At 41.1% G+C, this 13,610-nt stretch overlaps 1 protein-coding gene across 4 annotated transcripts in view; it reads right to left on the bottom strand.

Moving 5' to 3' along the window:
- Positions 1-13,610, bottom strand: part of LOC121577099 (tumor protein p53-inducible protein 11-like) — a 128,977-nt gene that overhangs the window by 70,108 nt on the left and 45,259 nt on the right. The window contains exon 1 of one of the 4 annotated variants that reach the window (XM_045223554.1): positions 10,721-10,878. The exons of the other annotated variants lie outside the window; for them this stretch is intronic. The gene's annotated coding sequence lies outside the window, so the exon portion shown is untranslated. Of the gene's footprint in view, positions 1-10,720; positions 10,879-13,610 lie in introns of those variants that run through there. 4 annotated transcript variants of the gene reach the window in all.

Raw genomic sequence — 13,610 nt, 5'->3', positions numbered from 1 at the left:
ATACTTGTTCTCCCCACTGTACAACTTGAACAATTGACAGACAATTAACAGAAAAAACACATTTACTGGAAGAACTGTGCAGATGCAAAGTTTGGCAACAGAATTACTGTAAAATATCCCTCCGTTTTTTGTGATCCCACGTTTTCCAAAACCTCTTAAATATCTGCTCTGAATCATGATTCAAAGATTTCTGCAGAAAGAACTGGGTGTCAGCTATGACATGACACGAGTTTGAAGAAAATATTTTGGTTTTTGAACTACAGTAAGTGAAATGGATTTACGCCTGGTAACAGAATTACGGTAACGGAATTACAACCTGGGTCCCTGATCTGTCCTAAACATAAATGCATAATTATGGATATGAAAGTCATTCTCTTCATGGGGATGTATCCTGAATAGGTACACAAAGATAGAAATATGCAATATCATCCTTTGCATAAATGGGTATTATTCTACACACTGGCTACTATTTGAATGAGTTTCGCCCCCAAACGAGACCATATTTGGTTGATCCGGACTGTTTCACAAGTTTGGACAGTACAGCAGAGAAGAGCACAGTACAGTATATTAATGTATAGTTCAGTACAGTACAGCAGATTATACTGTACTCTACTCTAGTGTGCTCTACTGTACTGTACTGTGCTGTCCAGACTTGTGAAACAGTCGGTCGGTGCTCAGTGGGTGCAGATACAGGTTACAGTAAATGGAGCATGGGCGGTATACCGTATACTGGGGTATTTGGAAATACAGTGGCTGGCGAAAGTATTCTCCCCCCTTGGCATTTTTCCTATTTTGTTGCCTTACAACCTGGAATTAAAATTAATTATTTGGGGCTTTGTATCATTTGATTTACACAACATGCCTACAACTTTGAAGATCCAAAATATTTTTTTTTGTGAAACAAACAAGAAATACGACAAAAAAACAGAACTTGATCGTGCATAACTATTTACATTTGTGACTAGTTTCATGTCGCGGGTCACTACTTCACAGGAGAGCCATTTGAACGTAAACTTTTTTGGCAGAAATGCCTTCTGGAACATGTGAACTTTCATGTGCCTTAATAACAAACTTGTATGCCATCTGTAAATACGAATAAAACGGTTAAATTACGAGCCTAGTTGGTTTACCAACAGAAAAAGACAGCAACCTTCCTGCTAGCCATGATTGGCTGAGATAATGAGTGGCCTGGACATGCCGAGAGATGAGTTCGGATTGGTCTGTCATATAGCACGCTTCTGTCTATTTGAGCTGGTCAGTATGTGTAGGTAATCCTGTCTAACACGCCTTTTAATTTTTTTTTATTGTGTAGTAAAACTGCATAAGTGTTGCTTTCCACTTTTTTTTTTTTTTTTTTTGTCATTTAGCAGACGCTCTTATCCAGAGCGACTTACAGTTAGTGCATACATTATTTTATATTTTTCATACTTGCCCCCCCGTGGGAATCGAACCCACAACCCTGGCGTTGCAAACACCATGCTCTACCAACTGAGCTCATCCTTTCTGGAGGACCGAGTATTGAATTCAGTGGAATTAGAGTATGATAGCTAAGGAGATGGAGAAAACACCTGTCTCCGGATTACATCTTCAAACTAAGGGCAACCATGGCATCCGTGAGGGAGACGCGTCCATCCATGATGTTTATGGGGTAATTTTTACAGAAAGTGGTTTCATTTCAAGTTAAAGTGTACTGTTGGCTCGCTAGCTAACGTTACGTGTATGAGCTTATTATTCATATCTCAGAGCCATTTGCTTTGCTAGTTATAGCCTAATGTTAGCTAGCTAACATTGAACCTGGTTGGTTAGCTACCTGCAGATTCATGCAGGTTAGTAACGTCATGAGTTGGGATTATGGTTCATTGTTTAGCTAGCTAGCTAGCTAGCTACATGTCTTAACAAAACACTCCACTATGCAAGTATCCATTTCAATATAGTCACTGCGACAACTGTTGATAGACGTAGCTGGTAAATTCGCTCTGGCTATCTATTCCAATTTCAGAGCACGGGTAAGATAGTCTAGCTAGCTACATGTCTTAACAAAATACTCCACTATGCAAGTAACCATTTCGGGTGCGTTCGTAAATTCAGTCTGAGCATGCCAGAGCGCAGAATAACTCATGAATTTACGAACGCTCAACACCTGTTGAATATGGCAGGTGTCAGTAAACGTTGGCAAAAAAGCGTAAATTAAATTGTTGCCAGCAGCACATTTACAGTCACCAACACTCTGGATAACATGAAAACAGCCTAACCAGCTTTGCTAGGGCGAGTAAAATGTTCAGTGGGGTGTTCTCTCATTTGTGTCTGGAAGTAGCTAGCAAGCTAGCCAATGTTAGCCAGTTAGCTTGGGTGCTTGACTGCCGTTGTGAGGTCAGAACGCTCGGCTCAACCCTACTCATTGGCCAGAGCGTCCAGAGTTCGCTCTGAACGCAAAGAGAGCAAAACGAGATGGGCGGGGCTAAAGATTAAGAAGGTGTGAATGATGTTGAATGGATGTAGACAAAGAAGAGCTCTCCAGTATGTACCAAAACATTCAAAGGCCATTTTGTCAAAAGTGAGATTACAAGTTCATCAACTTTCAAAGCAGAATTACTTTCCCATTGTTCCTCAACTGTAGTGTAAAAAACACAATTTCAAATGTTGCTACATAAGACCGAATCAAGGCGGTCGATCACATTTACTTGTTAGCATCGCTAACCTTCGGATTACAGAGGCTCAGCGGGGTTTGAAAATAGCTCCCCTTGTGTTCAGTGCTGGTATTGAGCTTGTTTTGACTGATTTCAAGGGGCTACAGATTACAAACTGTTTCCCTTCCATTTGTGACTTGTTGTACTGATGAACAACATTTGCATAGAAAACATGTGTGCTGTATCTTTAATCAGTAATGATGTCAAGGCAAGAGGGGCAGTGTTGCCAAATTAGCAACTTTGTCGCTATATTTAGCAAGTTATCAGACCACTCCAGATTCTAGAGACAAATTCAGTTACTTTTCAGGCTGCCTTTGGGAGACTTTTGACACTGACGGCTTCTATAGTTTTGATAGCATTTAGCGACTTTTCCCACTCAATTCTGCAGCAAACGAGAGTGGGAGAAGTGGTCTGTGCAACAGAGGTCACAGCAACGGCTTACACACAGGCATAGCACAAGGGGAGGGAGTGTGCGGCAGGAGAGAGGGTGAAAACGCTACGTCGAGGATGCTGTGACGTCGTCGCGGCAACGGCAAAATGTAATCTGGCGACAAATCAAGGAGCTAGTAGTGGATCTCACTGAAAATGTTTTGGCAACACTGAAAAGGGGGATGGCCCGTTGGAGAACAGTCCATAGCCGCAGGAAGTAGGGGTGCTGCAGCACCCCCTGAAAAATCGGAATAAATAAAACTTGTTAGTAAAAAAATATTTTTGTAAAAAAAAAAATCTCACAAAACTAGTGCACTGGGCCTTACATTAGCGGACCAATATCAATGTTTTTATTTATTTCAGCACCAACTGGTAAACAGCACCATCAGCCTCCCAATTGGTGGCAATCATTTCTGGTGTCATAAACAAAGTACTAGGGTAGTGAATTGATGTTATCTTTAGCTGTCAGCTAGCATGGAAAGTTAACCTACAATAGCTGGAAGCTACCTGTATCTTCTTGCATTGCAAAGTGTTCTAGCCTGTATGGACATTGTTTTGTGAACAGTAATGAACAGTTTCAACATTTCTACATGCTGTGTCGCATTATTCAAGTGTGTTAACTTCTGTGCAGCATGAGTGGGGAGCTAACAATATGCTACCCAGACTCCTGGTGCAGGCTAGCAATGAGTAAGTTGATCAGGCACGGTGCACGCTATATTAAGGGGTTGGCTGCGCTGATATAGACAGACTTGATCCGTGAGACACATTTGACAGAAGTACTGAAAGTAAAAACAAATTCTAGGTCAGAACCGTTTTCCATGTTCTAGTATTGAAAAAGTACCAAAGTTTTGGTATACCATGCAACACTAATCACCAATAAAGGAGACTGGATTGCAGTGATTTCAGTAAATATTGCCTTTCTGAATGGCAGAAATAGCATGTCAGATAATAACAGTGATTCATAGATATCCCAATGATGTCCTAATCGTTTAATCTTTTAATTGAAACACTGGCATCTTATCTTCCATTTCTGCAGTGCCTGCCTCAAATAAAATCATGAATTAAATCATTTTTATAAAAGCAATTTAATGAAGTTGATGAGAGATTATTTCATGCATATTACAAAGGAGCATTTATTTAATAGATAAATATTCAATCAATCATCAATTATGTGCTTTATAGCCCCTAATCTGACAAAAACGCATATAGTACAGCTCCAGTAGGCATCTTAGCAGAAAAATCGAAGATGTCCTGACAACGAGGCACTGAATATGAGATGCTGGCTGCTCTCAGGTATAGGAACACGAGATCAGTCCATTCTAGAACCCCGTCCTAGATAGCTTCCTCCTAAAGGGGCTCTGAGATGCTTTCAGGCAGTGTTGTAGTACTCGAGACCGGTCTCGAGAACACAGTGTCTCGGTCTTGTCTAGGTTTCGGATACATTTGTACTCGGTCTTGAGGACAGTGAGGACTCGTAATTTCTTCCCGAGACCAGCCGACAACAGCAAAAAAAATCATAAATTATCAGCTTCCATTCAGTCAGCGCATAAAACAGCTTCGCCAGGCCAAATATTATTGAAACATTAATACAGTATTTTAACAGCCTTTATGTCAATTATAGACATATTTGCGCAGTGTCGCCTTCAGTGTGTGACAGGTTTGTGATTCTGAAAGGACAGCAAGTGTAATACTAGCGCACTCATGTAGGAGAATACGCTTTTTGTAAAACAAAGAGCCAGTGGTGTAATGGAGGCTATACGCAGGTATAATCTGTGTACGCCCTTTTTTCAGTGGGCATTGCATACACTCACATGTATCAAAGTAGTGTAGTGGAGGTATACAAATTATCAATTAAGTAGTACAATAGAAAAATCATGCACAGAGTAGCCTACACAATCGCAAAGCAGGTGAAATATATTCACATGCGCGCCGCACACATAGCCTAGTTTCAACGGAATACCATCTGCAGGCAGCAAGAGTGTGAAGCTCTCAACTGGTTTTGTCATGGAGCAGCTCACAGAAGAATGACATCGGTAGCCGGTAGAGTAAGAAAGACGTTTAAACTTGTGATATCGACCAGTAAATGCTAACTAAGGCAACAATGGGTTTGCAAAGCAGGTATTGAAAAAGTTTCGTCCAAAGTGTTTGTTAGATGCTATTTGTGATGCTCCAAAAAAAAAAAAAAAAATGTATGCTGGATAAGAGCGTCTGCTAAATGACTAAAATGTAAATGTAATAGGTCATCATGTGCTGTTTGCATCAGGGGCGTAGACATGGATGGGCTTGGGTGGACTGAGGCCCACCCACTGGGAAGCCAGGCCCTGACAGGCCCACTCAAATCAGCTTGATGTGGTTTAAGCATTGTTGTGGACTTAAACCATCACATTTTGAGATTTTGAGAGTAAAAATCTGACAAATCTATAGGGAAATTTGTTTAAAAAAAACATAGGAACACATATAATTTTTCACACAGGGTTCCTTTCCTTCGCTGGGCGGGCTGTTTGGGAACTTTTTGGCAAAAATGTTGTATACCCACTTCTCCAGGCATCACTACACCACTGCATACGGCCGACGGAAGGACAGCAGTCACACACAGGATGATGTTAAAGGATAAGAAGTCCATCAACTCTGACATAATAAGCCAGTAGGTCCCAATCATAAGAATACAAAAACACAAACCATTAAGCATTTCCCAATCGAAAATGTACAACTATTACTTCCCATTGCTAAAAATATTTCACGTTAAGCACATAACGTAACCGGTGACCTAAAGTTTAAAGTGGAACTGACAGCGTTTTAACTACTTTGCAGATATGAAACAAACAGACCATCATAATATCAGTCAAAAATATACAATTCCCAGTTTATGCTACAAAACAAACTTTAAAAAATAGGTTCTATTTGACTCAACATTCCATAACATACAACTAAGGCATTGTTGGCAGAAAAGATGGATACCGTTCAATGCATGATTAATATAATTCACCAATACATTTCTTGGTAGATTTTTTTGCAATCAGGTTGTAAATCACAGCTGGCCTGGTACAGCTGCCTCCATTCGGAATGCACTGTTTCAGTTTCAATGACTCAATATTCTGGACAAAAACGGTTACAAGGTCTTGCAGGACTTCACCCCTTTCAGCTTCCAGTAAAAAAATAACACAAAAATACAGACATTCAATGTTGGGAAGAAATTTGAATCAAGCTGGATTACGAGATGCCCTTATTTATTATCAGAATGCAGTGAACATTCTCGCTCTCTCCCTCTCTCTAACACACACACACACACACACACAGGTGATAGAATATTCAGGTCAGAAAATGCTTTATTGCCCCCACATGGTAGTCTTTAATGAGGTCACCTCCATCTTCAGCCAGGTAAAACCACTTCTCTTGTCAATGGGTTCTGAAAGGAGGTATTGAAAATAAATCCCATACCATTCATTGCTCATTGCTGAGTAATGCATACTGGTCCCCTGTAGCTCAGTTGGTAGAGCATGGCGCTTGCAACACCAGGGTTGTGGGTTCGTTTCCCACGGGGGGCCAGTATGAAAATGTATGCACTCACTAACTGTAAGTCGCTCTGGATAAGAGCGCCTGCTAAATGACTAAAATGTAAATGTAAAATGTAACACTGAACACAAATTCCTCACTGAACTCACATCATGACCCTGATATAGAATAAAATCACTATTCTCATTGGATTGAATCTGTGCATGTGAAGGAGTGAACTCTATACATTCACTGATCCAAGTATCCTATATTACTAAAAGGTGTACATTGCTTGGGTAGCATTGCAGGGCCTGTGGCTTAAATTGCAGCACAGAACATCAGCCAGCTAAAAAGAAAAGAAAAGCATTTTCCTGAGAATATTTTACCATCCAGCATGACCCGCAATCTGCATCCAAGTGCTCCTCCCTTGGAATGGAATAAGGACAGCAGTTTAGGATTGTCCTGGTCCAATATGGCCATAAACCGTGGCACAAGCTCTGGAATGTAACTAAGGCTGGGAATGTCAATACAATCAAACTAGCAAGGGCAATGATCACAAGTCAGTCATAATGTAGCTTATAGGGTATCGTATCTATTTATGTAGCAAGCTAACACGGAGCCTAACATTAGCTAGCTAGCTGCTAGGAGGATGTCATGCCATGCCATTGGAGGAGTGGGTGAGTGAGTGACTGACTTTTTCCCCTCATATCGTTTTCCGGTGGCTATACACAGCTAGAGATGCAGGTGTCATTTGGTTAGCTAGAAAGAACTTGAACGACGGTTTTCCAATTAGCTCATCTCTTGCGTTCGCAAATTCACTCTGGCTATCTACCCCGATTTCAGAACACTATCGTCTGAATATGACCGGTGAATTAACAACAACATCCTCTTTGATAACACCTGCTTTAGCCACTGCAAACTAGCCGGCAACAAAAGCTAGCTAGCTAGACCCGGGGGAAAACTACTGCTCGCTATTGCGCAGTGACCTGTTGGCCTTCAAGAAGGCAGAAGTTTCCATTTTGTAAAAACGGTCCCACCCATTAAGTAAAAATGTGATGTTGATTCCACTATCACTCCAAAATGTTGCCCTAATACAGTTGAATAGCAGATGCCTTTATTTAGCTTCTGATGGCCTAGCCAATGGCTGACTTAGCAAGCTAGATTTATCTCCCCAGAGACAAGCAAGACCAAAGGACAAGAGTGTGCAAAGCTGTCAACAAGGCAACGGGTGGCTATTTGAAGAATCTCAAATATAAAATATATTTTGATTTGTTTAACACTTTCTTGGTTACTACATGATTCCATGTGTTATTTAATAGTTTGATGTCTTCACTATTATTCTACAATGTAAAAAATAGTTAAAAAAATAAAAGAACAACCCTTGAATGAGTAGGTGTGTCCAAACTTTTGACTGGTACTGTATATATTTTGAATGTCTAAAGAATCCATATGTTGTTCTGAAATATGAACACAGAAATACTAGACATTTTGAACTCTTATTATGGTGGTGATTTGACAAAATTACAATCATGGTGTTGAATTGGACTTGCATTTTTCTGGTCTTGGTCTTGACTCGGACTCAATTTGCTCCGATATTGGTCTTGAATTGGTCTCGCTTTAGGTGGTCTCGAACACAACACTGCTTTCAGGCAGGTATATGAACATGAGATATCACTTCATTCTACAACCACGTCCTAGAAGGATACTCTCAGCTTTAGCAAGTTTATGAACCCATAATGAGATACCAGCAGTCTTACAGTTTGAGATATGACTCTTTCCTAGAAAGCACTCATGCAGTGTGAGCTGTGACTCTTTCCTAGAAAGCACTCGTAGAGTATGAGAAATTACTCTTTCAAATCATCAATGATTTATCTTTATAATTTATACTCCCCAATGATCAGAATTGAGAACCAATCAGAATCTGACTCAAACAAAAATAACTGTGTTTACATATCTATCCTACTACATTACTGATCCATGCATTAGAAATCAAGGGCCTCCTCAGAAAGTGTCTCTGAGATGCTCCCCTCCCAGCTAAAGAAACCCATAATGTATGAGTCCTGGTATCTTATGTGTTCCTTTAGATGGAAGCATCTCAAAGCGTTCTGCATTGATCAATGTTTAATCACTATGCTATGAGAGCAGTGCTCTCTCCATTTCATCATTCAGTTGATCATGAGTATGGCTTTCTAGGAAAGAGACATAGGATATCTACACTCCATCAGTAGATATGACTGTTTCTTATAAAGTGATACTCTAATTCACCTGAAGCGGAATGCAATGGAGAGGAGAGCCCAAATCCAATGGAGAGGTTTGCTCTCATAGCATAGTGATAAACATTGATCCACAGAGTAGGCTCGGGAGGCTTTACAAAGATAATGCAAAAGTATTCATTTGTCCGTAGGGTTCGAACACTGAGGGAACAGCCAGTCCAAATCCAACTATTAATATAACAGAGCCTAAAGAGACAAAACACATTTTCCCTTCTCTCCTGGCAAAGAGTCAATGCATTTTCATATCCCAGGGGGAAAGTAAACAAAGGTGTGTGTATGTGTAGGGACTCTATCAAGGAGAAATACATGACTATGAATTAACAACAGGTGGGAGAAAACACAATAAGCTCTACTATAATAACGTAACATAATAAGCTCTACTATAACAACGTAACATAATAAGCTCTACTATAACAACGTAACATAATAAGCTCTACTATAACAACGTAACATAATAAGCTCTACTATAATAACGTAACATAATAAGCTCTACTATAATAACGTAACATAATAAGCTCTACTATAATAACGTAACATAATAAGCTCTACTATAATAACGTAACATAATAAGCTCTACTATAATAACGTAACATAATAAGCTCTACTATAATAACGTAACATAATAAGCCTACTGTGCGATGAACATAAATCACACTGGTGGAACCTGGGAATAGTAAGGTCATTATGGAGAAGCAGTGAATGGAAAACAATACAGTAGATTCTCTCTTCAGCACGCTCACTGCATCTCTCTCAAGCTCTTTATTTTTTATCTCTAAAAGCGCTTTCTTCCCCCCTCTCTCTTTCTCCCTCACTCCCCCCTCTCTCTAAGGCTACTCTTACTCAGGGGTTCAGAGATGGAACCATCCTTGTTTTTGACAGCCGCTAAATAAAGAGGGAATAGTCATGTGAAATCTCTCACTCAGAAATGTGTGTGTGTGTGTGTATGTCTGCATGCTTTTACATGTGTGCAAGCTCCGACACACGGTACACTAACTCCTACACGCTCAGTTGAGCCTGAGGGAACCAGCTACTAATCTCAGAGGCTGCGTACCAAAAAGCACCCTATTCCCTACATAGTAGTGCACTATAAATAGAATAGGGTGCCATTTGGGATGCAGCACACTCAGTTGAGCCTGGGAGAACCAGCCAGTAGTCTAGTCTCAGAGGCAGAACGACTGTTCTGTTGACTTCCCCAATCATCACCACCACAGCTGGGGACTTCTGGCGTTGCTGCTCGGTGCCAAAACCAGATTAAAGTCCCTGCGCCACTGAGTATGGTTACGTGCATACAATAATGCGATTATTGTGGATAGCCAGATTAATATAATAGTTTGATTAAAATGCTTTGCAAGAAAAACAATTTCCCTAATAAGCCTGTTTTCATGGAAACATCTGACATCAGGCTACCTGATGGCACTCTGATAACTGCAGAAAATTGCCAATCAAAATCAATGTTCTACCACAGCGACCATGTTATTTTTGGGAAGCATATTTGATTCCGAGTTCGGACATATAACGTTTGAATGTGAAAACTACTTCTAAGATGCATACATTCAGACTCACTTCACTCGCGCTAAAAAGGGAGGCTCACTCGTCTGGTGCTAGAACATGCGCAGATCAAATACACTGCTGAACGCTGATTAAAGTGTTTACATGTCCTAATAATTTGAAAGATTACTCAGAATACCAGGTGTTTTAATCGGCATAGGCTTACTTCGATTTTGACCTTACACCGATTAAGATAAGCAGAGTAATGTGTTTACATGACTATTGCATAATCTGCCTACTGCCATAATCAGTTTAATATCAAATTATTATTGTGCATGTAAACGTACTCACTGACTGAGCGCTTCGTCACACTCCACAGAAATGCACACAGACAAAGACACACACAGTCTCTGTAAGCCTTGTCGTCTGGTTGGTGCCCACTCTTGTGGTGGGGCGGCAGGTAGCTTAGTGGTTAAGAGCGTTGTGCCAGTAACCGAAAGGTCGCTGGTTCTAATCCCCGAGCTGACTAGGTGAAAAATCTGTCGATGTGCCCTTGAGGAATTCGCTCTGGATAAGAGCGTCTGCTAAATGACTAAAATGTAATGTAAATGTGTAGCTAACCTAGTAACAGATTAGTTAGCCAATAGTGGGTGTATTTAGTCTAGCGAACATAACTTTCATGGTTAGAGTTAGCCACTTGGCTAATGTTTAAGCCAACATGATTAAAGGGGCAATGTGCGTTGTTGGTACATTTTCCCAGCAGCAGCTACTGTACCGATGGTAGATGAGTGTTGACAGGAAGCTACACTCATGTGAACTGATGGAATTACAGCAGCCATCCTAGGAGCTGAATTGAATTCCGGCTGACCTAATCAGGTTAGGAGGAGCTGCCTGTGTTTAAGGGCAAGTTAGGAGCTGCATTAGGAGCAGACTGTGTATAGAGAGTTGTCTGGGTTAAAGAAGCCAACTGTTTCTGTTAATGCCAGCCCCGGATGTGGCTTTGGACAATGACAGGAACTGTGACTAAGGTGAACTGGGTTGAAGTGGCTTGTATTTATTTTACACACACACACACACACAAAGTGACTGCAGCACTACTGTTTTCAATCAGAGGTGAGAAATGAACACCTCCATTATTGACAGGAAGCTCAGAATCTCCCCATCTGATTACAGCCAGTTTGTGGTAAAGCTTTACAGTTCTCTGGATGAAGGGAAAATTATATTCATAATATAAAATCGGCCAGCAGAATAAAACATGAAGAAAAATTAAGTAGCCAACTAGCCGCACTATCACTAACGCAATACATTAATTTATTTTGACAGCAACGTTTTGACAGCAAGCTGCCTCCATCAGGGTTTCATCAAGCTCCACGGCTCCTCTCACCACCATCAACAGCCCTTTTATGTCTGTCGTTAGTCTTTACTAGCCTGGTCCCAGATCTGTTTGTGCGGTCTTGTCATGACAATGACCATAGGAGATGGCTATACAGCACAAACAGACCTGGTACCAGGCTAACTTTTTACAGCCAGTTTAGTGTTTAAGCTCCACTGTTCCCCTCAACAGTCCTTTTATGTCTGACAGCTAGTCTCCACTGACGCAGTGGAAAGAATGGCAGAGGCTGGCGGGGGCAGAAGGGCAGAGAAAACAGTAGAAAACCGACACACAATTCTCAGCGTTATGACAGCTCCTTATCAACAAAGGACAAAGGGGAAGGCAGAGGATTCCCTGTTTGAGTCTGACCAGGCTACAGCACATTGCAGCTCACAGGTACGAGCCCTGGCAACCATGCTCTACACACAACAACACTGACAGGAACACAACCCCCACTCCCCAATAAGGGATCATAGCTTTCACCTGGAATCACCTGGTCAGTTTATGTCATGGAAAGAGCAGGTGTCCTTAATGTTTTGTACACAGTGTATATTATATTATATATACACGGGAAGGCAAAATGTTCCTTCAAGCAGTCACACTGTTTTGTAGTGGCTCACTGTGTATGTACTATACACACACACACACACTCTGTGTTGCTCTTCCCAAAACATCAGCAAGTAGTAAATGACTAGCACACTGACTGACTACTGTCCAGGTACTGGTTTGTACTGGTATGGAGGTCAGGGGCTCAGTGTGATGTCTATGTGGTCTGATCTGTCTGCTGGTGTCCATAGGATCTCTGGCTCAGTGGGAATTATTAGACAGGAGCAGCAGGAACAGGATGAGGAAAAACAGAGCTGACACTTTCCCTCTCTGCACACGCTGTGTGTGTGAATCATCTCACTGCAGAAGACACTCAGTAAAACCCAGAGCAGACAATTCAGTACATCCTAAAATGGTATCCTATATCCTAGTGCACTACTTTTGACCAGGCCCTGGGAATAGGGTGCCCTTTGGGACGCAACCCTGACATTTCAGCAGAGCCTCGCAATGAGCAGACAGAAGATACCTCCTGTTAACTAAACCTACATTATAACAACATGACTGAACCACTGTTCAAAACCCACAGAGCAGCAAGGCTCAGTCTCTGTCTACATAAAGCCAACACCAGGGCTCAATCCCAATAGAGTGGTGAGGAGGAGGAGTCTACCATGTCCGGAAGCGACTTCACCATTCATTTTCTGTATTCAGGGTTCACTCAAACATAGTTTTTAAGCTTTGTTTTACTATTGACAGTTACAGCTGATTTAGAGATTGTATATCGATTCGCTTTCCTTAAATATACAGTGCATTCGTAAAGTATTCAGACCCCTTGACTTTTTCTACATTTTGTTACGTTACAGTCTTATTCTAAAATTGATTAAAATTGTTTGTTTTTTCCCCCTCATCAACCTACACACAATTCCCCATAATGACAAAGCAAAAACTGTTTTTTAGATGATAAATGCTTCACAGTGTTCAATTAACAGTTCAGAGGAGACTGTGTGAATCAGGCCTTCATGGTCAAATTGCTGAAAGAAACCATTACTAAAAGGACACCAATAGGAAGAAGAGACTTGCTTGGGCCCAGAAACACGAGCAATGAAAATTTGACCGGTGGAAATGTATCCTTTGGTCTGATGAGTCAAAATTTGAGATTATTGGTTCCAACCGCCGTGTCTTTGTGAAACGCAGAGTAGGTGAACGGATGATCTCCGCATGTGTGGTTCCCACCGTGAAGCAAGAAGGAGGTGTGATGGTGCTTCGCTGGTGACACTGTCTGTGATTTATTTAGAATTCAAGGCACACTTAACCAGCCTGGCTACC

This window comes from Coregonus clupeaformis, chromosome 11 (assembly GCF_020615455.1).
Source record: "Coregonus clupeaformis isolate EN_2021a chromosome 11, ASM2061545v1, whole genome shotgun sequence".
Classification (NCBI taxonomy): domain Eukaryota; kingdom Metazoa; phylum Chordata; class Actinopteri; order Salmoniformes; family Salmonidae; genus Coregonus; species Coregonus clupeaformis.
This window is presented reverse-complemented; position numbering and strand designations above follow the sequence as displayed.